Source organism: Megascapheus bottae, chromosome 4, assembly GCF_031878675.1.
Source record: "Megascapheus bottae isolate mThoBot1 chromosome 4, mThoBot2.hap1, whole genome shotgun sequence".
Taxonomy (NCBI): domain Eukaryota; kingdom Metazoa; phylum Chordata; class Mammalia; order Rodentia; family Geomyidae; genus Megascapheus; species Megascapheus bottae.
The window spans coordinates 66,941,373-66,948,024 of NC_143512.1; the positions used below are offsets into that span (position 1 = coordinate 66,941,373).

At 35.3% G+C, this 6,652-nt stretch overlaps 1 pseudogene; it reads right to left on the bottom strand.

The window, feature by feature from the left end:
• Positions 1-899: 899 nt before the first annotated feature.
• LOC150064606 (high mobility group protein B1 pseudogene) lies at positions 900-1,563 on the bottom strand (annotated as a pseudogene).
• Between the last annotated feature and the right edge of the window lie 5,089 nt (positions 1,564-6,652).

Here is a 6,652-nt window from a genome sequence, read left to right on the forward strand (position 1 = left end):
GAGGTAGCATCTAGTATGTTATATTTACATAGTTTTTTATTCTATGCATAATTGTAGATATATATGTATATATAGATACATGTGTATATTTATATATGTATATATATATATTGCTTTCCATAGAGCCTGTCCTAAAGCACACTCTCTCCAGAAATGGAGGAAAAGGTCACTTTACTCTAATTTGTAATCACTTTATTGTTGAATATTTTCATTCAACTATTTTTCTTCATATATATTGGTTGCACAAAGGGATTTCAGTGTGATATTTCTCTACATGTACATATTCAGTACACTTCCATCACCTTCTCTTTTCTCGCCTCCTCTTATCCTATATTGGTTCCGTCTTTTACATTAATGGCATTTTTGGTCTATATTTCATATGTAAGAGAAAACATGCAAATTTTTTGTTTAACATGACATAATTATTGATTGTTAAAAGGCTTGTGAACTTACTTTCTTTTTTTTAATAAAAACTTGTATTTACTTAGAAGCATCCAGAATATCAACAAAGCAGCTGCAACTTTTTTTTTTTGCAATTACAGAGTGGTATTCAGTTAACAGAACAACAATTATTTCATATAAGCTGCATCAGACAACTGAAGATGAAAAAAACTACCATCTCCCTATATAAGTAATTTGTACTGTCCACCAACAAGAACCTGTCTATTTACAACCCCCATACTGTACCACGCAGGGTTAGTGGCTATTGAAAAGACCACCAGGACAGGGCTATCTAAAGACATATTCAGTAGTATGTTAACTATACAAAAAAAAGACACTGTACAGTTTAAAAAAAAATCTTACACAGCCTTACATTTCAATTTTTTTTCTTTTAAAGGAGTGAGTTGTGTACAGGGGCGTTAAATGCTTTATAGACAAAAAAACTGCGCTAGAACCAACTTATCCATCATCATCCTCTTCCTCTTCTTCCTCATCCTCTTCATCTTCCTCTTCTTCCTCATCCTCTTCATCTTCCTCATCTTCCTCCTCTTCCTTCTTTTTCTTGCTCTTTTCAGCCTTCACAACCCCCTTTTTTGCTGCATCCGGCTTTCCTTTAGCTGGGTAGGCAGCTATATCCTTTCATGGTTTTCCTTCATCTCAGAAGCCTTCTTTTCTTCAGGCTGCTTGTCATCTGCAGCCGTGTCGTTTCCTGTCTCTCCCAGTGTTTTTGCAACATCACCAATAGACAGGCCCGGATGCTGCCCTTTGATTTTAGGGCGATCTTCAGAACAGAACAAGAAGAAGGCCGAAGGAGGCCTCTTGGGTGCACTGGGATCCTTGAACTTGTTTTTTGTGTCCCCTTTAGGAGGGATATAGGTTTTCATTTCTCTTTCATAACGAGCCTTGTCCACCTTGCCATGTCTTCAAATTTCCCTTTCTCTTTAGCATAGTCTTCCACCTCTGAGCACTTCTTAGAAAACTCTGAAAAGTTGACTGAAGCATCCAGTGTTTCTTCTTGTGCTCCTCCCGGCAAGTTTGCACAAAGAATGCATATGATGACATTTTGCCTCTCGGCTTCTTAGGATCTCCTTTACCCATGTTTAGTTTTTCCTCCCCGAGGCACAGAGTCACTTGGGCCCGACCAGCTCTCCCTTGCCCCTGCGCTGTCTCTATGGAGCTCCACGTACTCATGAGTTTACTTTCATAACCAAAATTTTTAAGTTGTCTGTCTATGATCTTCACGCTCGCTTGTGATGAATTGAAAGCATTTTCAATGTAATTAAATATATCTTATAACTAGAAGCAATAATTTTTCCCAAATATCTAGAAAACAACTCTGCACTTAGTGCAAAAGAATGACAAGTCAGCTCGTGACAACACAGATCTTGGGTGGTGTGTCAGGCTGCAGTGCACAGACTTGAGGCTCTCTGAGGTCACTCTGAGACAATGATACAGGGACACTGCAAGGTCACTTTATTAATTTATATCAGTATAAAAAATCCAGGCCACTATATTAACTACAAATATCAGGCATTATCCTGTGGAGGCTAATAAGTGACTGTTGCCTATTTTCCAATGATGGTTTTATCTTCTCTCTTGTCTGTCCTCTCTATTATTTATTTACTTACTTACTTACTTACTTATTTTGTCAATCATGAGGCTTGGACTCAGGGGATGAGCTTTTGTGCTCAAAGCTAGCACTTTATCACTTTGAGCCATAGCACTACTTCCAGTTTTCTGGTGGTTAATTGGAGATGAGTCTCAGAGACTCCCTAAGATTATATAGGATGAGGCTAAATGAAAGGATCTCCAGGATATGGAAACAAAAGCTTTATCTCATGTGATTGTTACTCTTAATGTAGTATGTTATTTCTCTTCTCTTTTGTTGCCCTTTGGTTAATCTCTTATTGTTTCGCTACCTGAATTTGTTACTTGGCATATTGTATATGTGTATTTGTTTATTTGAAATAGGAAAGGTAAGGGGGAAAAAACAAGATGATTGGGAGAGGGTGAGGGGAGGGAAAGGGGCATAAAAACATGCGAAGGGATATCAATGTGTGAGAAGTAATGTATCTATTATCTGGCCAATATAACTGTAACCCCTCTACACATTACAATAAAAATTAAAATTAAAAAGAAGAATCTTACAGACTTTCCTGCTCAGGCTGGCTTTGAACTGCGATTCTCAGATCTCAACCTCCTGAGTAGCTAAGATTAGAGACATGAGCTACTAATGCTCAGCTTGTCCTTTCTATTTTCTGAGGGACAATGTCATGGAATTGTCCTCATTTTTTTTTCAGTCCTGGGGTCTGAACTCAGGGCCTGAGCACTGTCAGGGCTAGCACTCTACCACTTGAGTCACAGCCTTTTCTATGTATGTGGTACCAAGGAATGGAACCTGAGTCTTCGTGCATGCTAGGCAAGCCCTCTACCACTAGGCCAAACTCTCAGCCCATTGTCTTCACTTTCTAACAATACCCAAGCTTCCATAAAATTGCTTCCTTCAGTCCAGCCTCAAATCAAAGCTTAAACAGTATAGAATAGGATCTTTCTAACAATCTTAGAAAGGGTGATGTCAATAACAGAAGTGTATTCCTTACAGTTCTGGACACTAGAAGTCTGAATTGTGCTGCCCACATTGTCTCTTCCTTGCTGAGAGGTCTCTTTTTGTCCTGCAGACTGCCACTGACTTCTTACTGTGTCTACTTGGCCATGGTAGGAGAGACACTAACTCATTAGTTTCCTCTCTTAAGGGTATTAATTCCTTCATGAAGGCCCCATGTTCATGAACTTATCTCCCAGCACTCCACATTAGGGTTTGTTAGGATTTCAAAGTTCAAATTAAGATAGGTGCAAATGCTATCTTGTAAAGAAAATGCCCGAGCAATTTCATTATGTTTATTCTCTCATCAAGAAATTAAATTTGTAGAATTAAAAGTGTGTTCCTTGTTTTCACTGGTAAGAGAGCATTCATATTAGAAAATGCTGCTTTTTGCAAAAAAAAAAAACCACTGTCACATTGCTTTGTTGCTTCATTGTTTACAGTATGAGAAAGACAAAAAGTATATCGCTACTGAGTATTCTTCAGGAAAAAATTAGACTAGTATAAGAAAATGGCTTAAATTTTAAAAGAAAGGAACAAAGAGAGAGAGATTGAGAGAAAGAAAGAAAGAAAGAAAGAAAGAAAGAAAGAAAGAAAGAAAGAAAGAAACTTAAATTGCATTGCTAGGCCCAAGGCCATGATATATATTCTATCTACTTTATTCTGGTCACACTACAGATGAGATGGGTTTCTGAGGGAAACAGTGACATTTAATTTAAAAAATTGATCATTTACCATGACTATAAAGTATATCAATAAATTAAAATTTTCAGCTGCACAGTGCCCAGTGATGTCATTCAGTGTGCTGATATCTATTTAGAATAATTAGGCTAATAGAGTATGTCTTGCATTTAGTAACTGCTGTACTTTATAACATATCAAGAAAACAAGAGGTTTTTCTTTGTTGTTGTTTTAAATGTACTGTGTGAAGTTATCTTTTCTTTCTTTTTTCTTCCTTTGGTTTATTCCATGTTATCACTACATTTCATTTTGGTAGCCTGTGTTATGTATATACATTTATCGATTTGAGGAAGGAAAAGGGAACAACAAAATAGCGAGACACAGGACAAAGGGTGAACTAACGCAAGTTACACACACAAGACAGTATGTTGGAAATGAACTTTACAGCTTAGGGGGAGGAAGTTGTGGGGGAGGGAAAACAAGAGAAAAACAAGGGAGAGGGTAACAATGCTTGACAAGAAATGTACAGTTATACCTTGTGTATGTACTGTAACACCTCTGTATATCACCTTGACAATAAAATTAAATTTTAGAAAAATTATTTTTAAAAAAATTCTTTAAATGCCCTCAAGCTATGATAATGGAATGCTAACTTTTCAAATCTCTATAAGCATAGTATAATGATACTTTTTCCTTAAAACATCTTTTCTATTAGTAGTTTCTATTTAAATATATAATCAGAAGAATCTCAGGCAGGTGGAGTAACTTTGCCCACATCGTGTCCTCAGTCCTGGACAGATAATATCCACATTCTGGGGTGGGATAGGGGTAAATGTCCAAACTAACTTCTTTGTAAGATTCATTCAAAATTACACAATTACTTCTATATCCAGAACTTATAACATAAATCTAAATTATAATATACAAACGAGGAAATTTGCTTATTTGCAAGTTAGACATCACTTGTATTGTTTAGTTTTAGGAAGTCTATGAGTCCCTTTATCCAATAACCACACCCAAGTCCTGTGTTTTTGCAGTTTAAGGCTTGAAGCCATTTATCAAAATGCACACATTAGGCTACTCTACTTCAAATGGGGATTGGGGGCACAAGATCTTCTATCTAGCACAGTACCATGAACACAGAAAGTACTTATAGTCACTGTCAAGGAAGGGAGCCTTTCTAGGGCTACTCAGACCTACTATGCATAGGAATCACGTAAGAGTACAATGATGAAATGCACCTTTCCCCAAGTCGGGGGTAGTATTTGACATTCCACATTTCCAATTTCCAACAGGATCTCAGTGATGCAAATGCTCAGACTATCAGTAGACATTTGTTTTTCTTTCTTTGATAGAAAAAAGCCACAATTTTCTATTGGTTCATATCAAAATATCCTTTGGAAATTTCCATTTTTTTTCAGTTTTCCCATTTACTTCATCCTGTGGTCTCATGACATGTTAGGCAACTGAAACCTATTCTATTTTCTAGAATACATCTGATATTTAAAAAGAAGTCTCCCAAATAAACAACTAAACAAACAAATTCACTATGATTTACACAAGAAAAGTCCAATGCATCTCATTAATTTTCTCTCATTGTCATTTACATTAAACACACCTCATCTCATGCCTAATATCTAGGCACTGTAAATATTGCATAATATGAAGATTATTTAATTATGCTCATTTGAACTCTATCTTTATTTGTCCTATCCCCATAATAATTATTGTTACCATGCCATTTTTCTTTACTATAAAGAAATGTCAAAGAAAAATCATGACCAAAGGATGATACTGATCAAGATTCATTGTACTACAAAAACTAATGTATTGAACTGTAACCCCTTTGTAAACTAAAGATAATAAAATCCTATAATTTTTAAAAAAGAAAAATTATAATCATTTGTAGCACCCATAAAATTGTTCTTTCACAATACTTGTTACTCTTCTGGACTGTAACAATAAATATTTATACTTGCTCTTTCACTCTTTTCATGAGATCAATGACAGGTTGACTCTTAGGGAAAAGGACAAGAAATTATCCATGGTAGTGTGCAATTCAAAATCTAAATAATGAAACTTATGTAAGAAACTGGAAAGATTATAGTCATTTATGGCTAATAATTGGTTTGCCCTTTTTCTCTTTGAATTGATCAATTCAACAAGGGAACTATCCGCATTATTCTAGACCTACTTCCAAATTATTTGCAACTGAAATTCAAATTCACTGAAGATTTTCTTTAAATGACATTTTTGTGTTTTCTATTTTTCCAATTCTAAAGATGCTGGCAGGGGAGAAGTTACCACAAAATTAAATTACCACAAAAACTGATATTACGTTTTTGTTTTAAATACTCTTCTTGCTATTTGACCACTTGCAGTGAAAGCCTTAGAGTGTCTACATTTTGCTTTCAATTGTATTATTGTTTTCTCAAGGAAATTCAATTTTACATAACATGCATTTCTAAGTAAAAGAAAGCCTGAGCAGTTCTCAGAACAAATGTTTCTATGTTAAATTCAATGGTTCTTAAAACTAAGAGAGGGCTAACCAGCACAGAAAACAAAGAAATGATGTACTCATAGTTCTCTTCATGGGCTTCTCTGTGTTACCACTAAGATGAAATAATTTCAAGCACTTCTTCTTTTCCACTTTCTTCTTTCTGGCCTTATACTTCCTTGCACTTAATAAAATTGCTAACAACTAAGATAATAGCATTATTTGGTAATAAATGAAGATATTGTAAATAAGTTAAAGTTACTACTAATAAAACTATTTGGATAAAAAATACAGTTTTGTTAGGTAAACCATATTGACTTGGAGCTTTCCCTATTCGTACCTCAGCCTTCTGAGGGCTGGAACTATAGACAAAGTGGTATGTCTTGTAAATCTTGCTGATGAAACCTTTTTTCTTTCTTTCTTTCTTTTTT